The following is a 21365-nucleotide window of genomic DNA, read 5'->3' on the forward strand; positions in this document are numbered from 1 at the left end:
ACCAACCTGTCTTTTCAGGTGCTGGGGAGAGCAGAAGAGCCTGCAGGGTCTTGGGACCGTGCCCACCCCGGCAGCTTCTCCCTGCTGGGATCACGGGCTCCGCTTGTGAGTTCAGCCATAAACTGTATTTAATAATGTATCTTAATACAAATTAAGGCAAATTTTCTCTTTCAATTAAACTGCTTTTAAGTAGTAAAACACCAACTGCATCTAAACCCCGCCGGTAATTACAGCTCCTTTCAAGTTGTGCGCATCCCCCAGCGGCACCAGGGAGAGGAGCAGGGTGCCTGTGGGGTGTGCTTGGCACAGCACCACGGGGGAAGGAGCATTCCTGGGGCTGGGCTGCCCTTCCTAGGGTGGGGTTCAAGGCCCTTTGACCACAGGTCTGTGTCCACATCACACATGGAAACTCCCTTTCCCGGTGGCTTCCCTGTGATGGTGGCAGGAGGCCACGCCACTGGTGCTGTCACCAGCCTGGCTTTGCTGGGGACGTGAGGTGAGCTGGCCTTGCTCCTCTAAAGGGCAATAAGGGAAAGAAAACCTATTGATTGATCCAGTTGACCTCTGTCAGGAAGTGAAACACCTGGATCCAGCTGCTGCCAAGGGGGAAATACATTATACAAAATCCTCATGGTGGAAGTCAGGTCCCAGCACATCCCAAGCAGCTCAAAGAGGGGCCATGGGGTTTATCTGAAATGGCTTTGCCTTCTTGTCCCTGGATAAATTTCACCTTGTTCTAAGGTGAAATTTGTTCTACATTTCACCTTGCCTGTGGCATCAGCCACCATCCCATACCTCTTCAGAAAGCATTCCTGGTTTCATTTCCTCCCATTCAGCAGCAGTTATGGAGCACCTGAGCTACCAGAGGAGAGGGGCACTCCCTCCACACGCCTCTGCTTCCCTTCTTTGGGACACACAACAGGCAGGCTGGTGTCTGCTGCCACACAGCTTTCCCCAGAGCTGCCAAGCTCTCAGGAATTGCCATGTTTTCTGCAGACCCAACTACTGCTTGATGACACTTCAGCATCACAATGGTTAAATGCTGCTTGGGAAGGTTCCCGCCTCCCAACTTGCCCAAAATTGTACTAAAATTTTAAGTGGAGGCATCAGAGGGACAAGATAAAGGCAAAGCCCTTCTGCAAGAGGATTTTCTTTCAAATCTAGATTAGCAATTGGTGTTTGGGGAAGATGAGTCCCTAATCTGATTGAAGAAGGGGAGTTTGTGATATCAATCTCCTTGGATCCCATTGTCTTTGTGCTGCTTTGTAAATTAATATTCATTTTCATCTCTGTTTATGCCAAATCTCTTGTGCTCTTGTCTCTCACTGCTGGATGAGCTGCAGCCCTGTGTGTTGGATGCTGCACAGCATAACTGATATATTTTGTGGTTTACCTTTATATATGTGCTTAAGGGACATGAAGAGAGCTGCAGGGTGTGCAGGCTGCAGGGCAGAGCCAGAACCAGGCACTAGCACTGACTGGGGTGTTGCCAAAGACCATCCTCAGCTGCTGGCTCTTGGCTGGCACTGCCCAGGGCTGCCACAGCCACCCATTGCTCAGCATTTTGGGGGAATTCTGGCTCCTCTTGGGGCTCAACTCCCCTGCCCTGCTCTGTTTTGGGTCAGTCTGCAGCCCCAGCATCCCCTCAAACCGTGCTCCGCCAGCACCACGGCGCCTCTCTTTGCACAGTTCACTGCCAGTGCCACCTTCCCCAAAATTCAATTTTTTTCCCCTTCCCTTAGAACATTGCATCTTGTTCAATCCTTCCCCTGTCACACCGGCTCTGGCACTGCTTCAATTGGATTCCAAAAATAACCTCTTTATTCACACGGCTCATGCTATTATATCGTAGTACAGCTCGGGCAGGCGAGGGGTCATTCCATTATCCGGGAACGAGATAACTGAGTATTAGGGCAGCCAGGCTCTTTGACTCCCTGCCCTGTGGTAATGGGCCTTTTTTAAGGGCATTAACCAATGTTTCTACTTAGGTATTTGACAAGAGTAAAGGTAACATTGCCATTTAATCCTCCCTTGGCTTTTCTCCCCTGCCTATAGACAGCACTTGCACGTTTACTTCTCTTCGAGTGTTCAAACTTCAGCTCGAAACCACAGAGCTCATTTTCTCCAAACCCTTCCCCTGGACTTCTGGTTACAGATGTGATTAAATATCCCGGGCACTACGACACAGGGAATCATTCCTGCTCTGAATGCTGCTCTCCTCCCTTCACTGAGCAGCCCATGAGTATGGACCTGTCCAGCAAGGACTGGGCAGGTGTCATTAATGAAGAAATACCAGGGCATGAGGAAATTCTCCCTGGCCCAAGATGTGTGTGAATCTCACCCTGACCTGGCTACAGCCTCTGAAACACACTAGAGAAATTAAGGACAAGCCACCTCTCTCTTTGTCCATGTGCAACACCTGGAAGTGTTGCCTTCAGCTCCTTCTTACAGCAGGAAAATGCCAGAGATTTGGGAGAACCCCATCAGTTGCAGAGTTTGTAGTGTCACATCCATCTCTTCCTCACCCAGGGCAGGGACAGCGAGGGGAAGGGAAGCAGAAGGAGTATGGGAGAGGGGCAGACAGGAGGCAACAGCTGGATGGGACAGTCAATTTGGAGTCATTTTCTGAGTCTCTTGACTCATACACAGATTTTTCCAGGCAAGGAAGGATGCAGGATCTCCTCCAGCAGGAGCATGGAGCTGCTGTCAGAGCAGCAGCAAGAGACCGACTGCACAGCCGAGCTGTCCGTCCTTCCATCCGTGTGCTGGCTCTGGGCAGAGCAGCTCCAGCTTGGCAGTAAAGCAAGATGAATATTTCTCAAATGCCAGCTGAGTTGGCATTTCCTGGTGCTCAATCCCAGTGCCAGGTCTCACTGTCCCTGCCCAGGCTCTGCTGCTGTCCCTGCCCAGCACGGTGCCAAACCAACACCAGTACTGCGAGCTCTGCACAGACACCTGCCTGTGTGGCCAGCTGAAGTGGGGTCCCTAAAGTTCACCCTGCCAGCATCACACCTCTTTAGGAGTGAAAATGTATATTCCAAAGATTGTGGCTTAATTGATTGATTAATAACTGAAACTCTAATTGAATCCTCCCAGCTTGTACATAAGATGTCTTAATGTTAGAGCCTAGGGAGCAAACGCACAGCATGGAAGTATGAACTGCAGCACAACCAGCACCACTTTCAATTTAAAAGTCAATCTCATTATACAAGAAGCTGTTTCCTCTATCCCTCTGGAAAGGCAACAGCAATCTCCCATCTTCTCCCTACCAGAGCCACATGGTTTGTTAGTGTCTGTGGGAGATGCAAATACAAGGGTTTTTTTATTTGTTCCCACCGCTGCATATCTGAGCAGCTCAGTAAATATTCATGAGCTGCCATTGTAGGAGCTCTGAAAACTACAGAAAATATGCCCTCTGAGGTGACATGTAATTTGGCACTTCCCCCATGGAGAGGCAAAGGATGCAGCCAGAGCTGCAATATCCTAATAATTAAATACCTTGCTACAATCTAATCTTTTTTGTTTCTCATTAAACACAAGACACCTCAAACCTTTCCCATGCTCAGGGCCCCCTCTCACACAGAAGTTACCAAGACTAACCAAGAAGAGGAGAAAAGTGTGTGGATTTCCAAGAGCAGGGAGGCCTGGCAGTATCTGGAGTCAGGAATGCCTGGAATTTCTTGCCAAATGCACATTTTATGATTATTATGCCTCTAACTGAGGAAAATAAAATCACTTCATCCTTCCCAACATGACCCCAGGTAGTCACTGGCTCCCTGGGCAGACCTGTGTGACATGACCCACAGATGTCAGAGCAGATGTGCCTGGAGCAGAGCACATCTGGATGCTTTGCCCTGCAGCAAGGCAGGAGGGTCTTGGGGAGGAGATGAGCTCCCACCAGGAGCTTGCCTGCTCCCCCATACATGTGGGGGCAATGGTGGCTGAAGGTGGGTCCTGTGGCAGCTGACAGCCACACACTGATGGTGCCACATGGTGACAAGGTGCCCCAGAGGGTCCTTAATCGAAGCCCCAAGCTGTGCTTGTAACATCCCCTGTATAGATCTGCCAGCCAGGAGATGTCCTGCTGCTCGTGCTGCTCACTTTAACTACTCTGGCATTGGCATTTCAGTGTTGTTCACGCCGTAATCTCCCAGATATCTCCTTCCTATTTGGATTCCTACCTGTCAGAGCCCCTCTCTCCCACTGGCAGTATGGGTAGTGAGTGACCTTCAGCCAGGAAATGGTTATAGCCTTAAGACAACACAATTAAACATGTTTTATTGCTTAACACGCTGTGTCAGGAGCCTTAGTGGTGTTTTTGTTCCAGTCTTCTATCGTTTTCAGAAATGCCTGGAACTGTGACAGCTCAAAGCACGACTGCTCTCCTGCTCCCAGGTAATCAATAGAAGGCCTCAAGGTATCTCACACTTCTGTCAAACATGGGATTTTTAGCATGAAAGCATTTCCGAGAGTTTTTGGTCATTGCAAGACTCCTCCCACCCCCCTTTCTCTGACAGTTATCACAGCAAGGACACAGGGTGGCAGTGGAACGAGGCAGCCTCAGCCACCAGGATGATTCCCCAGGAGAAAGGCCATGCAGGCTGTGTCCTCCTGTGGGGACAGCTCCTGGGGAAGGGATGGGATGGGATGGGATGGGATGGGATGGGATGGGATGGGATGGGATGGGATGGGATGGGTTGGGATGGGCAGAGCTGTGGCCTGGCAGGTCTATGTGCAGGTGAAGATAAGGCTGATGGGACACTTGCAAAAACTGATTCAGGCTGAAAACTATTATTTTTATTAGTGGAGATACTCTGGTTTCCTTGTCTGGTTTTTTTAAAGAATCCTTGTGAAGCCGATTCCAGCAGTAATTTCCCTATTTTTCAGACAAGCACCCATGATCACAGGAGCAGTGTTCCAGCCTGAGATGCTTCTTTGGGCACAAAAACTGCCTTTTCAATTTGGAAAATTATTCCAGGTGATAATTAAACATTTATGTGTTTTGCAGTCCCAAAAAGCTTGGGATTTTACTCAGATGTAGATGATTTTCCACTATCTCCCTGTCTGTATCACCACAGGCTAGGTGGCCAGGGGCCAAAATCAAAGCATTAATAGATTGAGATGTGCAATGCCAGCTTTGCTTGAAGAGTCTGATGGGTGAGGAAGTCCCTTACCCCAGCAGGACCCTCTTTGTAGTGCTGCCCCATTGGCTCCATGCCTAGTGCCCACCACAGAACCACAGAATCCCAGAGTGGATTGGGCTGGAAGGACCTCAAAGGTCATCCCATCCCACCCCCTGCCATGGACAGGGACACCTTGCACTATCTCAGGTTGCTCCAAGCCCTGTCCAGCCTGGATTTGGATGCTTCCAGGGACAGGAAAGCCACACACAGGCCCCCTCCCCACCACTCAGCAGCCAGAGCTATTTATTCCTCATTAATCTAAACCCTGCTTTTAGACCAGAACTGTTCCTGGGCTCGCTGCAGCAATGCAATCAGAATCGATTCCACATCAAGAATTCCTCCTGGGGCTCCCGAGGCTCTCCTGCAGCTGGGGACAGGGATGCAGTCAGTGCCTGGGGGCAGAGCAGGCAGCTGGCACCGAGCTGCTGGAGCCACCCTGCTCCCCTCTGGGGGCAATGGGTGACCATCCTGCACTGATGGTCCTGCCCAAGGTGGCACTCGGCAGACAGAGCCTGGGTTTTGCCTGCAGGAGGAAGAGAAAGCTTTCCTCTTTTAGACACACAGAAGCAGTGACACCCCTGCCCAGCTGTCCAGCATTATTGTCATCACTGCCCCACCCCAAATCCAGTGGTATTTGGCCCCCTTTTTTCTCCCTTTGGATTTTGCTGGACCTCAACTCCCCAGGATCACCTTGCATTGTATATCTGCAGTGAGCTTCTCCACCTCAAACCAGCTCTTCTGCTGGCACCAGAATGGGCATTGCCCATGCTCACCTGCAGCAAGAAGCCCATGAGGCCACAGCCAGGCACAGGCTCCATGGTGGCACTGGCCAGCAGTGAGGAGGTGGCCACAAGGAGCCAAAGGCATCATCCTTGATTGGAGAATCCTGACACAAATGGCAAGAGAAAAACAAATAGGGAGGGAAATGAACAAATTATACTGATAATTGGTTTAAAAAATGCATCAAAGAAAAATGATATCCAATAATACTGCTGGTTCCTAATGAATGTGTGTGTAATAAAATCAGGCTGTTTGGGCCGTGGTTAGCCCTGCACTTCACATCCCCAGATTAAAAATGGAACATCTGTGATGATTTAATTTACATGTTAATAACAAACAGGCCTCCAGAAACCAACGAATAAATGCCTTTTATTGCCGGCGTATCTTTTCCACTGCAGCTTGAATGAAAACTCTGGTAATTAATTGTTTTAAGCGATTCTATTAAAAAGTGTCTGGAAGTGCTGTGTGCCGAATGTTTATGTGGGCAGGCAGATGAGGAGAATACAGACGAGGAAGCAGCCTGCTAATTATGTGCCTTTTTAAAATTCACTGCCTTAAAGACATGGGATACTTTTATACATGGAAGTCGACCCAGGCGCGTTGGTTTTTTTCCCCATTGTTCCTTTCCAGTTGAAAAGTTTGCAATTTAAAATAAATAGCAAATCCTGATGTTGCTGGTTCCTGCATGAAATGAGATGGAGGAGAGAGCACTCGCTCTGCCCGGACTCGTGGGTGCTCAGAGCAGCTGAGTCCGGCTGGGGGTGCCCATGTGTCCCTGCCAGCCTTGCCATGCGGTGACAGGGCACCCAAGTGACAGGGGACAAGGCTCCTGCATGCCCAGCTCGGTGGCAGCACTGTGGGTGAGCCCTGCAGGGGCTGCAGCCTCTCCCTCAGGATGTTTGTTTTTGAAAAGGAAACTCCCTCAGATGTTCCAGGCTCACAAACACAAGGAAGGCACTTCAGCTGTCAAAATGCAGAGGGAACACTGAAACTTCCATTTCTCAAGCCCTGCAAAATGCAGGCTGCAGGCTTGGATATTGAGCATCAGCAAATCTTCCTTCCCTTGGACAGCAAAATCCAGAATGTGTCTGCTCTTGCCACCACTCTGCACTGGCAAAGCACAGAGCTCCAGAGGCACAGAAAGGCTCAGACTGCTGCAGTGTTGGGCTCACCACAATGCCAGGAGTTCCTCCAGCATCTGTAAGGAACAGAACATTCACTCTTCAAAAGGAGAGAGAGGTGGTCTTGCCTAAACACAGCCCCTTGTGCTGTAGATCACCATGATGAGAAGCTGCAGATTCAGCACCTCTACAGGTCCTGAGCAGCAGCTGATGGCCAAAATCTGGATGCTCCCCAGGCAAAAAGGAGCAGGAAATCAGGGGTGCCCAGGCCTTGAGAGCCTGTGCCAGCCACATGCAAGGTGAGGCAAAGGCACCACAAGTGACAGCAAACTCTGCCATGGGCCCAGCACTGTCACCAACCATGCCGTGGTGTCACCAGGACAGACAGACGGGGCTCTGCCACCTCACTGGTGTTATTTATAGCAGGTGGCAGGAGGACAAATCTTCCAAACTAAAAATTACTCCTAAACCACAGCATAAATTTCATCTGACAGCAGGCGGCCAGCACAGCAATGGGGGAGGAAGCAGGGCTGCAGCAGTTCTGTTGGGTTTGCTATTAAAAGATGAGGAAGACAGAAAAAAATACCTGTAAGGTGTGGGGTTATGCACAGCTTGGAGTAATCACAGCCACGGTTCTCTTGGGGTGACAGGGAGCTCTCCAGAACCACCAACAAGAGGCTACAGTGCTCTCATGAGAAGGGGAGAGTTTTTTCTCTCCCTCCCTGTCTGCTTTTCATGTCGTGATTGTTCAGAGCCCCGAGCTGCCCCCCTTGGCCAGGGGTGTGTGGCATTCAGCAGGCAGCAAAGAAAAGCCCCCTCTCCCCTTTGTTTTGCACATGAAAAGCTCTTTCCCTCCCTGTCAGCTGAATGCCATGAGAGGGACCCTCAGCGCATGCAGAGTTGGGGCAAGGCTGGCTCCCCCCAAGCTCCCCCCCAGCTCCCCAGGCGGGACAGCATTGAAAATAAACACGGAGGAAATCGCCCTTCCATTCGAAAAGCACCTGGGAGCATTTAGGAGGCTCCTCTGTGGGATAGAAAAAAACCTTTCCTCCTCCTCCTCCCTCCTCCTTCCCCTTTGGTGCGGGGCTGTTCTCTGCTTAGATCCACCGAGGCTGATCCCCAGGGGATGAGGCACCTTTCCCGAAAATTTCTTCCCCCTTGTTAAGAAAGAATGCTGGTTAGGCAGGGGAGTAGGAAGAGGGGAGGAAAGCAGTTCCCCGGGGATGGATATTTGCAGAGGAGGCAGCAGCAGGAGAGAGGTGCCCGCAGGGGACACTGAGAGGAGCCCTGGCACTGGGGCATCTCCCAGAGGCAGCTGCCAGCGATGCCCCTGCTGTGGTCCCCCGGGATGAAATCATGGGCTGGAATCACATCCCAGGCACTTCCCTGGGGCCAGAACTCGGGGGAAAATTCCTGGAGGCAGCGGGAAATAGGAGAAGGGAGAGAGAATGGAATGGGGAGGGATGGTGGTGCCCAAAGTGGTGGCTGAGCACTCGCGTGGACTCTGCGACGGGCACAGCCCCTGGCACCATGGGCTGCCCGATGGATCCCCCAGCCCAGTGCCTGCCCAGCTCATTGCTGCCTGCCCACCACGCTGGGACCCCTCTGCCATGGCCCTGTGCCACTCCCAGGGCCGCACACTCCCCAGAGCCCTTAGAAAGTGGCCCAAAGAAGCCAAATCCCCTCCTGCTCACCCAGCGGGCAGCTGGAGTGGCCTCATCCCTGTCTTAAACAAAAGGAAAGAGCCACTTGTCAGCTCTTCAGTCAGTCAATATTTCACTGAACTTTGTTTTCCCTATTTAGTACAATTAAAATCCCGAGGAGAAGTCTTGTATAAATCAAAGTTCTTTTAAAGTGTACCACGCAGACACGCATATCAGAGCCTCTGCACAGCGTGCGCCAGTAAAAAATATGCAACCCCCTTTGGCAACACAAGCAGAAATAAGCAATTTGGGATCTTAAAAGATAAAAGATAATAAAAGTAATTAAGATAATTAACCACCCTGAAGAGAGAAGAATTTACTGCTGTAAATTTTGTACTTAGTTTTAGTTGGCAATATCGCAGCTGCCACTCCACTTAATATACAGCACATCCCAGTGCTGCTGCAGCAGCAGCTGGGAGGGACCCAGTGCCATGCTGCTGCCAGTGGTCATTGCCACCAGCTTTGGGGGGTCTGGTCCAGGGCCTGAGCTGCTGGAACTGCAGGGAACCCACCTCATCTGGAATGTGAACAGCTCTGGGGTGATGGCAAGGCATCTGAGCACATGGATGGGATGAGATGGGATGGGATGGGATGGGATGGGATGGGATGGGATGGGATGGGATGGGATGGGATGGGATGGGATGGGATGGGATGGGATGGGATGGGGTGGGATGGGATGGGATGGGATGGGATGTGGTTTCTCAGCTCTCAGCCAGAGCCTGTTCATTCCCATCTCCTGCTGGAGCAAGTTCATTGCTTTCACAGGACCAGGAACAGCCAAGCGCTCTTTTCCTCATCAGCCACTTGCCGGGTTCCCAAACCAGCGTGTTGCCTCATGCTGGCTGTCATGCTTCAGACAAACCACCTGCAAGGATCCCAAAGGAGCCCAAACGCTCCTCAGAATTCTCCATTGCCTCCAAAGCTCGGCTGCTGCTGTGCTTTGGTGAGCACACTTCGTGCTGCTGGTATTGCCGCGTTGTTTCCCCTTCTCCCTACCCGTCTGTATCCATCTGTTGCAACCTAGCCTTACCAACAAGCTTTGTGGGATAAGGAGTGGTTTGAGCTCCAGGTGAAACAGAGGGAGCACAGACACAATTGGGAGCACTGACCAGCACTGCAAACCCTCTTCTTCTTCCCCTGCCCTTCCCAAGGGGCCCATTGCAGCTGTGCAGTGAAGGATGCTTTCAGGGGCCTGGGGAGTGTCCTGCCCCCATGCAGAGACACCAAGGCAAGTGTCACCTTCACTCTCTCTGCCCTTTGAGAGGCAGTTCTCTCTTGACACAAACATCCACATCCCCATTCTCCTCAGGGGCACCAGCCCTTTGCACTGCTCCTGTGCAGGATCAGCCTTTTCTGTGTGCAATCACCCATCCCAGAGCAGCCCTGGAGGGTGGACGTTTCTGCCTCTCTATCTGTGTTTATTCTGCTGAGATTTGCATGTTCCAATCTCCAGCACAACCCCAGCCACATCCTGGCCTTGCCACAGCATTCCCACCATTCCCTTCCTGATAAATACCCAGTGTAAGGAGCATCCCACTGGTGGCATTGCAGCACTGGGCAGTGTTTCCAGGCTTTGCTGTGTAGGGCTGCTCAGTCCCCTTTCCCTCCTTCTGGGTCCTCTCCTTCCTCTCCTTGTAGCCCAATTTGTCATCCTCACCTATCCACGATGCAGGCAGAGGTGGCTGAGCCAAGCCCATGATGCTGGTGACAGGATTTTGCCTGCTCCCAGGGCTGCTGCCTATTCTGGCATCATCTCTGGAGCTGCCTGGGCTTCTCCAGGAGACACTGGGTTAATGTGGCAGAAAACCATCCCAGGGACACGTGCAGGTCAGAGCTGACCCAATTCATTTCAGGCAGAGACCCAACGAGCTCAGTGCCAACGCCGTGAGATGCGCGGCCGGTGGCAAGGAGCAGGGGAAGGACAGTGCTGGGAGGATGTCCCCGTGTCCTCTGTGCTGTGACACACCAGGGGTGGCTCTGTGGGCACACAGCTGGTGGCAGAGCCCCTCTGGCCGTTGGGATGCTCCTGCACCACCACGCTCCAGCGCTTCCGGAGAAACCACATCCTGAGAGCAGCATCCCCACGGGCAGGAAGGAGCCCGGCTGTGCAGCTGTGCAGGAAAGGCAGAGCGGGGCTGAATTAGCACAAGAGCAGAGAAATCGCCTGGGTACAAAGGAGGGAAGGCTGAAGTTTGTGCAGAGTGACCCCAAAAATCATCAGCTGCTCTGCCTTTTGCACATAATCCATCACACACAATGTCCCCAAGCAGTGACAGGCTCACAGCCTCTCTGGGGTCCCCAGCAGAGTCCCCAAAGCCTGTGGTTACCCCTCACTGCCCTGAGCTCTGAGGGCTTTCGTATTCTTGATCTCATCCCTAAGAATCTAAGCAAAGGTTTCACATTCCTCCTCCTTTGCCCATTCTGTTCTAGAGAAGAGTTGGAAGCAATTGGAGTATTTTGGAGCCAGTCTGTCCAGTGAGCATGGACATGGGAAGGGGAAATGACACTGGGGTTGTGGGGGGAAGAAGGGAAGATCCACCATGGCTTCAGCTCAGTTCTCTAATGAAATGCAGTTTTTGTGATGGGGCTGTCCATGCCTGGCTGGGTCTGGCTGCATGTCTGCTGCAATAACTTTGTAATCTCCCAGCAGATTTCAACCAAATCTGACAGAAGTGTGGGGACAATGACATTCCTCCATGTTTCATGACAAAGGGCTCCTGCATGGGGAAGGATGCCCTGCCCCTGTCCCTGTCAAGGGCTGGGGCCAGCTCAGCTCACTGTCACTGTGCCAAGGAGGACAGCAAAGGCTCTTCTGACTCTGGGAAACCTTTAGCAGATCTTGCAAATGACTGTGAGAGACAAACTCAAAAACTGGGTCTGGTTCCTGAAGCCATTGGGCTGCAGGAGGTGCCAGCATTTATGGATCCAGGGTGGCCACTGTGAGGGAGCAGTGAGGGTACAAACCCATGGGTTCTCAGTCCTTGGGGCTTCCCTGCTCCAGCCCTTGTGCTTTCAGGGCTCATCCAGCCATCCCAGATGTGTTTCATCCCACTTCCCCTTTTAATTTGGCAGAGAGTGAGGATCCTTCAAGTATTCCTGAAAATGCAAATGATCCTGTATTTTGCTAATTGTCTCCTCATCTAGCCTGCTCTTGAGAAGCACCGAGTGCCAAGGTCTGTCATCCCTCTCTGCAACACTTCAGTCTGGGGCTGGTGAGGGGTGAGTGTCTGTATTGTGCACACAGGCAATCTTTGCAGCTCGGGAGCCTCCTCATTTCTTTTCAAACACAACCCTTGAGTATTCCCTTCATCATTTTTCAAATCCTTTTGTAACTGGCTATTGTTCAGCACAAGAAGCTCTCAGGAGCTGAGACTGAGTTTTATTTAATTACTGAAACGCAGAGTGAGCTGTGGCAAGCGCTGCTCATGTTGGGTCCTGCCCCTCTGGCACTTCCAGACCCCTCAGCTGGGAGAGGACACCCCTGGGAGCAGGACAGCCCTTTCTCCAGGACCTCTGGGGCCCTGTCCCCTCTTCAAAATGTCCTTACTCTCCTTGGAGGGAGCAACTCCCATGAGCCACGTTGTGCTTTCACTGCGGTTTGAGCTTTTGCATCACTTGGGTGGTTTTTATAAAGGATCATAAGAGCTAAAAAGTGGAATCAAATTATGGATTCCCGGGTGCTGACTGAGCTCAGGGGGAAGGCCAAAGGACACCCCGTTGGATGGGGAGGGGTGAGTGTTTTGGGCTCTGAGACAAACCAGATTCCCTCACTGACTGGTCACTGTGCTGCTACAGAGCAGGGATGTTGCTCTGGAGCTCAACAGAGCAAGATGAAGGGAAGCAACCTTCCCTTTACCCCAAGCAAATCTTTGTCCAGCAATTCCAGAATCAGAGCTGCTGGGCAAACCTGGGAGGGAGAAATTAGGAGAAAAAAAAAAAGGCAGAAAAATAGGTTTATTTTATTCCAGAGTGACAAATCTATTTTGAAATCAAATCCAGAAGTGTTGCCAATGATCCTTTGTTTGCTCTGGTACAAAAGTCCCCCCAGACGAGTTCTGCGAAGGAGGAGGAGGAAGAGGAGGAGGAGGAGGAGAAAGAGGAGAAGGAGGAGGAGAAGGAGGAGGAGGAGTGCAGCACTGCTGAGGCCCTTCTCAGCTGCATTCCAAGGGGCTTTCTGAAAAGAATGAAGTGTTGAGCGTTTGCCAAATAAAGGAGGGGGGCAAAGGTTGCTATTTATCCCAGAAAAGTGGCCAACATTATGTCTATTGATGGGAAGGAACCTGAAGAATTGTGGGAAGGAAGAAAGTTACTTCAGCTGCCAATCAAGGGCCCAAATTTCCATGAGCTGCCAATCATAATTAGAAGGAATGTGGCAGTTCAGGAAGGTCGCAGCAGCAAGGATCTCCCTGAATAAACACCAGGTCCCCATTGAGCACCCTCCAAAGGCTCCAGTGGTAAAAACACCAACAGCAACATCGGCGGCTGTTGTTGTTGCTCTCTCAGAGACACTACAATTTCTCTCTGGTGCCAGGGATCATCCCTGGACCTGAGCAGGTTCCTGACACTTGTGGGGGTGCAGAGCTGTGGTGTGGGTGGGCTCCCCAGGCTGCCCTGCTGCAGGGGGCTGTGCAAGGCACCAACATTCCCTCTGGGATGGGGCTGGGGCATCACTCCCTGGCTCTGCTCCCCTTCCCCAGGGACAGCTCCTCCCAGGAGGATTTTGGGACCCAGGCTATTTGAGCTATGCTTGATAACGTGACTTTTCTTGCTGACAGCACAAAAACAGGAATAAAGGGAGCCCAGCATCCTGGGAAAGGCAAGGCTAACACTGTTCTGAGATCCAGCTCTCCAGAGGGTCCAAGGCCACTGTGAGGTGGGAGCTGGGCAAGGCAGGGCTGGCTGGAGCATGGGTTCATCCCTCTGGGGTGATGCACTCCTAAGGATGAGCCCAGGAGGGACAGGAATGTTGCCAGCCCACCTCCTGTGGCATCCTGCAATCCCGAGGGAAAGGAGCCACCTGTACAGCAGCTCTGCTCATGGAAATGGATGGCAGTGCCCTGGCAGCAGCTTTTCAGAAAGGAGACATCTCCCAGCTTGCCAGTAATCCATAATGTGATGGGAACTAAGCAGCAAAGTTCCCACCCCCAAAGGGTTTCAGACCAGCCCCCAGGAGTGTGGCAGTGCCAGGGCTGCAGCTCCTCACCCAGGACAGCAGCCCCGAGAGGGCAGCCAGGCCCTGGCACTGGCACAGCAGAGCCCCCGGAGCTGCTCCCTCCCAACCACAGCCTGCTCCGGAGAAAATCGTTTCTGGGCAGGGAACCAGCAGCGGGCCCCCGGGGCTGGAGTGGGCTGTGAGCGAGGCACAGCCAGCACCCCCTGCCAGGAGGAATTCCAGCCTCACCAGACACATTCTCTTACACATTCAGGCTGTTTTCAGTAACAGCCACACAGTTTTTGCCCTTGGGATGCTGCTCAGCACCGAGGGACAGCAAAGGAAATCTCTCCTGCATCCAACCAAGCTGTTCTGTTCTCCTTGGATAGTGGAAGGTGTCCCTGCCTATGGCAGGGGGCTGGAACTGGACATTTAAGCTCCCTTTTATCCCAAACCAGGCTGTGCTTCCATAGATGGATGGATGCAGGATGGAAGCAGGATGGAAGCAGGATGGAAGCAGGATGGATGCAGGATAGAAGCAGGATGGATGCAGGATAGAAGCAGGATGGAAGCAGGATAGAAGCAGGATGGAAGCAGGATGGAAGCAGGATAGAGGCAGGATGGAAGCAGGATGGATGCAGGATGGAAGCAGGATGGAAGCAGGATGGAAACAGGATGGAGGCAGGATGGATGCAGGATAGAGGCAGGATGGAAGCAGGATGGAAGCAGGATGGAAGCAGGATGGATGCAGGATGGAAGCAGGATGGAGGCAGGATAGAGGCAGGATGGAGGCAGGATGGAAGCAGGATGGAAGCAGGATGGGAGCAGGATAGAGGCAGGATGGAAGCAGAATGGATGCAGGATAGAGGCAGGATGGAAGCAGGATGGAAGCAGGATAGAGGCAGGATGGAAGCAGGATGGAAGCAGGATAGAGGCAGGATGGAAGCAGGATGGATGCAGGATGGATGCAGGATGGAAGCAGGATGGAGGCAGGATAGAGGCAGGATGGAGGCAGGATGGATGCAGGATGGAAGCAGGATGGAAGCAGGATGGATGCAGGATGGAAGCAGGATGGAAGCAGGATGGAAGCAGGATGGAAGCACTCTGTGAGCTGGGAGCTGTGCAGCCACACCAACCCTTGTCTGACAGTGCTGACAGTGATTCCCAGCGCCTGCAGACACAGTGGACAAGCAGCTCCTATATAGGGAATGACATTCCCAGTGGAGAGGGGAGCTCTGCTCTGTGCTTCTCCCATGGGCTCTTCCAGCCTCCACATGCCCTGAGGTGAAATTTGGCAGCGGACATGAGTTCTCCTGTGTGCTGAGGTGGCTGCAGCGAGCAGGGGCTGAGGAGCTCTGTGTCCAGTGCTCCAGGCACAGGCACTGGGGTGTGCACAGCGTCCCTGGGTGTTCCTGGGGCTGCTGGAAGCTCTTGGCACGTGGTGCTAATGCGATGTGACTCCCAGCCCTGCACTGCCTGCTGCAACATGCTCCCCTTCAGACCTGCACAGACACACGATATTTCACTCAATGTCTTCTGAGCCTTTTTGTTCTACGTGTATTTAAAAATTAGATGTTTAACTGCCTCCGTGGAGATGGGGCTTTTGAGGCAAAAATGAAACCTCTCACATGTCTTTAACAGAATTGGTGATAAAATGCAACTGTGAGCTTGACTGAAGAAATATCCTGCACAATCGTTTCCTCTGCAGCCGTGATCATTCAAACAGCCAGGCACTGGCCTGACAATATTTAAAACAAATTGAAGTCAACAAAATGCATTCTATGCCCACTTCTACCTTCAGATGTGCAGTTCATACATGGAGGCACCTGGCAGAAAATCTACTGCAGAAAAGGACTTCAGGACCATTTATTCTGCAAAACGTCCAGCAAAAATCCTAGAATTTGACTTAGTGGCCCCTGATGACTTGTCAGCATGTGAAGAGGCTCCGGCTGTCCCAGCCTTGCATGGGGCTGGGTCAGACCTAGGCCTGCCCTCGAGTGCCTTCCCTGTGCCCAACCAACACTCCATGTGGGGCACATCCATAATGCCCTTAGTGTTTAACTAGGAGGGACACCGACTCCATGCTTGGCACACCCCTCAGTGGGGCCAGAAGAGCAGTGCTCATGATATATCCATGGTGGAGCAGAGCCCAGAACATATCCGTGGTGGAGCAGAGCCCATGCCATGCCCATGGTGGAGCACAGCCAGTGTCTTTTGTGTGACACACGGAGCCATCTGCCCAGTGCTCCCCTTGCTCCCTCCCTTTGACACTCATTTACTCCACGTGGCAGGGAGCTGTGGGGCCCAGCTCCAGGGATTGATGTCCAATGATGGCATCTCAGCAAGGCAAACCCCAGCACAGAAGCTGTTTCCCAAAAGGGGTGGAGGTAACCCTTGTATCACACCCCTGGGGCTTGCCCAGGGACTGTCCCCTGCCCAAAACTGCCCTGACAAGGGGGTGCCCAGGTCCTTGGCAGTGCTCCCAGTGATGCCAGAGCTTTTTAGGGATCATCTCCCAGTGGAGAGTGACACAAATCCAAGGAGCCCCTCTCCCTGTGCAATGGTCTGAGCTTGCCCCGGTGCACGCCTCGGCCCCCCGGGAGCCCTGTCCCGTGTGAGGGAGCCCCTGGAACAAGGGCATTTTCGGGGCATGTTGTAATGGAGCAGGAGCCCTCCCTGCCGCCTAGGGGGGTTTGCTTTGGTCCTTTCACAGCCGCTCTGCAGCAATCCTCCCCTCCCCTCAGATGTGAGCACTTAGGGAATGCTGGACGTGCTGCACCGGCCTCACCAGGAGTGTGGGTTGGGCATGGAGCAACCGCACACCCCAAGTGTCCCCACTCAGCCAGGTGTCCCCAGGCCACATCCCCACACCAGGACACCGTGTGCTCACACCACAAAGGCATTGGATCTGCACAGCACCGAGGCCGCGCTCCTCCGAGGTGCGGGAATGGTGCTCGGATAATCGATACCAGCAGCGTCAGGGTTTACAAACCTTGGATCATTCATGCAAATGGGAAATGATGAAAAATAACCCTTCCCTGCCCTCCGTGCAGGCAGTTGGAGAAGCTTGCCCTTTCTTTAGTGTTAGTTAAGGCTAACATTAAAATACTCTCTACATTCTTGGTGCCTGTTCAATATATTTTATATAAGTTTAATAAAAAAAATTGCTAAGATCATTGGAAGGGTAAATAACTGCCATGCTGACATTGCTTCTATTTAAATCAGCTACACACTGCGTGCGTACATCGTTTGCATAAAACAATATTCAAGTAGGGTGATTTTAATGTTCTGTGCTATTTCTGACTCTCTCTGGATTGCTGTTTGCATATATTTGCATACCCTAGGAGAATTAAACTAGGAGTATGTAAATGAGCTTGCAGGCTCTGTGGTGGAGGAGTTTCTTCAGTTCTACAAAGCAGCTCCTCCAGCCTCCCCTGCCGCTGTGGGCCGGCACCGAACCGGCAGCACGGGGGGCTCCGACCAGCCTGGCTGGGGGGCACAGGGCAGTGACCACCCCTGGGTTCCTCCAGCTCCCTCCTCTCCAGGGTGGCGCTCCAGGGTGTCCCCACAAGCCCCCAGCTCTGCACCTCGTTTTCCCTCTGGGACCATTTCCCCTTTCCAGGAGGGCTCTGGGCAAATGGGCAGGCACAGCTGGAGAGCATCCTTGGCGTTATCCTGGTGGGAGCAGGCAAAGGAGCAGTGATGGGTTTCTGCAGGGGCTGAATGAACTGTTCCCATCAGGATAAATCCTCATCCCTTCTACTGGGCTGGGCTTTTCCGCATAGCACAGCGGTACAAACTGAGGGACATCCCTGCAGGGGAGCAGCAAGCTCCAAAAACCCCAAACAAAGGCTCTCCCGGTGCTCCCTGCCCTTCCAAGGGGAGCGAGGATGGTGGGAACAATTTCCAGCGCCGTGTGATGAATCTCCAAGAGGCCACATGGGGGCTTAATTAAGCAGCCTGGTGAAGTCTCAGATTTTCCTGCTGATAATTGCTGAGCAGCCTTTGCACAGCCTGCCTCTCCCCACCAGCACGCCTGGGAGCACAGAGCCAGGCTCGGCCACAGCAGGATGGATGCCAGGCTCCTCTGGGGGCACTTGGAGGGCACCATGGTGTGAGGAAAGGATGGCCATGCCCTGGTGACAGCCCTGCATGGAGAAAGTCACCTTCCCCCTCACTCTGACATAGCTGGTGAGGGCAGTTCTGTGCACCCTCTGTTCAGCCTCTATCCCCTGGGCACTCTGGGATCCCTCTCAAAGTATTAAAGCAGCTGACCACAGTTAATCTAAAGGATATTTGGTTATTTGCAGCAGTTTGCTGCCATCAGAGTGCCGTGCCCGGTGCAACTGGCTGGGCACTCCCCCAAAAGCACCAGGCTCTTGTGGCAAACCCAGAGATTCACCAGTACCTACAACCTGAGGTGCTGATCCCTGCACAGAGAAGAGCCTCAGCACGCCAGGGAGCAGCCAGGCACTGCCCAGGGCTGCTGCACACTCCCAGCTGAGCCATGGAAAGGAGAGGCAGTGACATGGGGCAGATTCACAGCATTCCCAGTGCTGCCTGGGAGCACCCTGGGGACAAGGCACATTTTGGAAAAAGCACGGGTGTGCACAGGCACCTGGGTCTACACCTATGGATGTGTGCAGGACTGGACAAACACAGATGGGTCCTGCTCTGTTCCTGCACATGCACACAGGCAAGCAGTGGTGGGATGCCTTGTATGAGCACCACGTATCATCCATTAATCTCTCAGAGAGGCCAAGTTCCAGAGCAGTAGCTGCTGACCAGGATGTGCAGGGGAACTGGAATGTCTCCTCCATGAATGAGAGGCTCCTTCAGAGCCTGAGCACAGCTATGACCTGCTCAGCCTGCCACACCAGGGCGTCACAGAACTTCTGTGATGCCTGTTCCCAGAGCTGGTGGCTCCACATATTGTTGGAGGCAAGTCTTCAATAATTAAAGAGGTATTGGCTTCTTGAGCTGGAGAGATCATTGCTGTGGAGGGACTGGTAATAACTTCTCACCACAGAAGGACTTTTTCATTCTCCTGCTGATCATGGCTTGGCTTTACTGTAAATTAAACACATCCTCAGCGACACCTGAAGGTTAAGGGGGATTTTCCTGCACTAAATCAAAGCGGATACCAGTTTCTTCTGTGGGAAGAATCTGAACTGGCTTAAAAGGTCAAACAGTTAGGGACAGGATTTGGGTGGTTGTTTAAGGTCATCAGGCAGCCTGCTCGTGTCAATACATCAATTATTAACAAGTCATTGGAGTTTAAGTGAATTAGTCTTTTCTCTTCCCATCCTGTTAACAGGATTAGTAAAGAGTAAATAAAAATAGCAGAGGAGGTGAGCAAAGCAGGGGCTCAAAGGCACTCATGCAGCTCAAAGTGCAAGGCATCAACCCCATGCTCACCCCCATAGGACCCCAGTGCTGTGTTTGCCTGGGCTGATTCTGATGGGGCTCCCAAGCCTCTCCTTGCCTGCTCACACCTCAGCAAGATCACAGGGGCCAGGCTGGTCACCAGCTGGGAATTCTTGTGGAACACTGCAGCCAGGATGGCCTCAAGCCAGGGAGGGACGCTCATGGCAGGACTGGGCATCCTGCCAAGCCCTGGCCAGCCCTGGAGTCCAGAGCCACTCCCAACACCCAGGAACCCTCCGCTCTCATTTTGTTTTCCCATCAGCTGTGGCGAGCACCACCCTGAGAAGGCTGGGCCAGGACTGGGGTGGTGGATACTGCACCCATTCCCATGGGAGATAGGATTCATCCTCAGTTTTTGGGCTCAGACCTAGCTGCAACAGCAAACAGGAATTAAAATGACAAGGAGAGTGAGAGACTGATTACACCTACTGTGCAAGGGACTGGTAACACATTGAGTGAAACAAGAACATGCATTTTCTCTCCTGTGCCCCACTGCTGCAGCAGCACTGGCATTACACTGGGACTTTCAGGATGGAAGGGTCTTGGCAGAATCCATTCTGGTGAGCAGGAGGAATTGGAAGATCCAGCCCTGGGAGGGAGCTGAGTTGGCTCCAACAACCAGCACAGGGTTTGAATCTTTGTGCTCAAATTCATTTTTATGGTGGGTGGAAAATCATTTACCATATTTACATTTTTTCATGACATTTTTAATTTTTCATATCCAACTTGGACCAAAATTTTGAAACTGTTCAAAACTGCCAAAGATTTTACCTCTTCCTTCCTGCTCAGTAGCAAAACAGGAGGGCAAGGAACTGAAGCCAAGAGGAAAAGAAAAAGAGGATAAAAGAAGAATTATTCTTTCGCAGAATTTGTGACATGCTTAAAAGAAATTTAAAAAAAACCTACAGGGAAACTTTTTAATGTTTTAACAGTCTTTTTATCACATCAAAATTTTAAGATATATTTTTGTCTTGCATTAGTTTTAATAAACGTGTCTTAGCGGTTCCTTTTATCGCTGTTCCTGGACTAATTAAATGTACACATACATTTTTAAATGTTCACTTTGCTTCAGCACTCGCTGGTTCAGTTTTATTTAAGAGCTTATTTAACACCTTGCACAAAGCCCTTTGAAATTCCTTCCAGGAAATGTCACACCTTGCAGAGGGAACGCAGCCCTCCGAGAACATAGACCCACATTTGTATTTACAGGCAAGTGCATCAATGCACAAGGAAGGGGCTGGGGGGCTGGGGGTCCTCGTGTCTCCCAGTGCTCAGGTACAGGCAGGGGGCTGCTCATTACTCCCCCAAATTGCCCAAATATGCTGGTTCCAAAAGCCAGGACAGGGGGTGCAGGTTGTGCCAGACCAGGTCAGGAATTAAAATTACAAGCCAGAAGGTGCAGGTGATGTTGGACCAGCTGAGGATCCCTTGGCCTCAGAATCCCAGGATGGTGGGAGCTCAGTCAGCCTGGCACCCTGGGAACATGGCAGCAGAAAGGATCTGTCCACCTGCAGCACTGCTTCAGCTTGAAGGAACAGCATGGAGCAGGCAGGTGCATTAAATGAATGTGCATTAAAGCAGCAAAGTTAAACGCGAGGTCCCCTCCGTGGCTTTGCCGAGAATTCAGGCATCTCTCATCCCCACCAGCCCATGGATCACGTCAACCCGCGCCTGCTCACCTGCTCTCCTGCAGCAGATGCCAAGTCCCCGTTTGTCCATGGTCCAAAACCACCCTCTCCTCCAGAAATCTTCCCTCTCCCCCAAATCCGTGGCGTTATTTGTTTAAAATAAGACACTGGCACTTGTCAGGAGACTTTTTGCAGTGTATTGTTTTAAAGAAGACATTCAATTACCTCGGTTGCAATGCTTCACTGTGCTCTGATGATCTACTAAGGGAAAAATAACTAATATGTAGCATGTTGTGTCATAGACAATTATAGAGAACATCGCTTTTAAGGAAACAAGACTTGTGCCCAATTGTGCGAGATTTATTAAGTTT

This window comes from Melospiza georgiana, chromosome 18 (assembly GCF_028018845.1).
Source record: "Melospiza georgiana isolate bMelGeo1 chromosome 18, bMelGeo1.pri, whole genome shotgun sequence".
In the NCBI taxonomy this organism is placed as follows: Eukaryota; Metazoa; Chordata; class Aves; order Passeriformes; family Passerellidae; genus Melospiza; species Melospiza georgiana.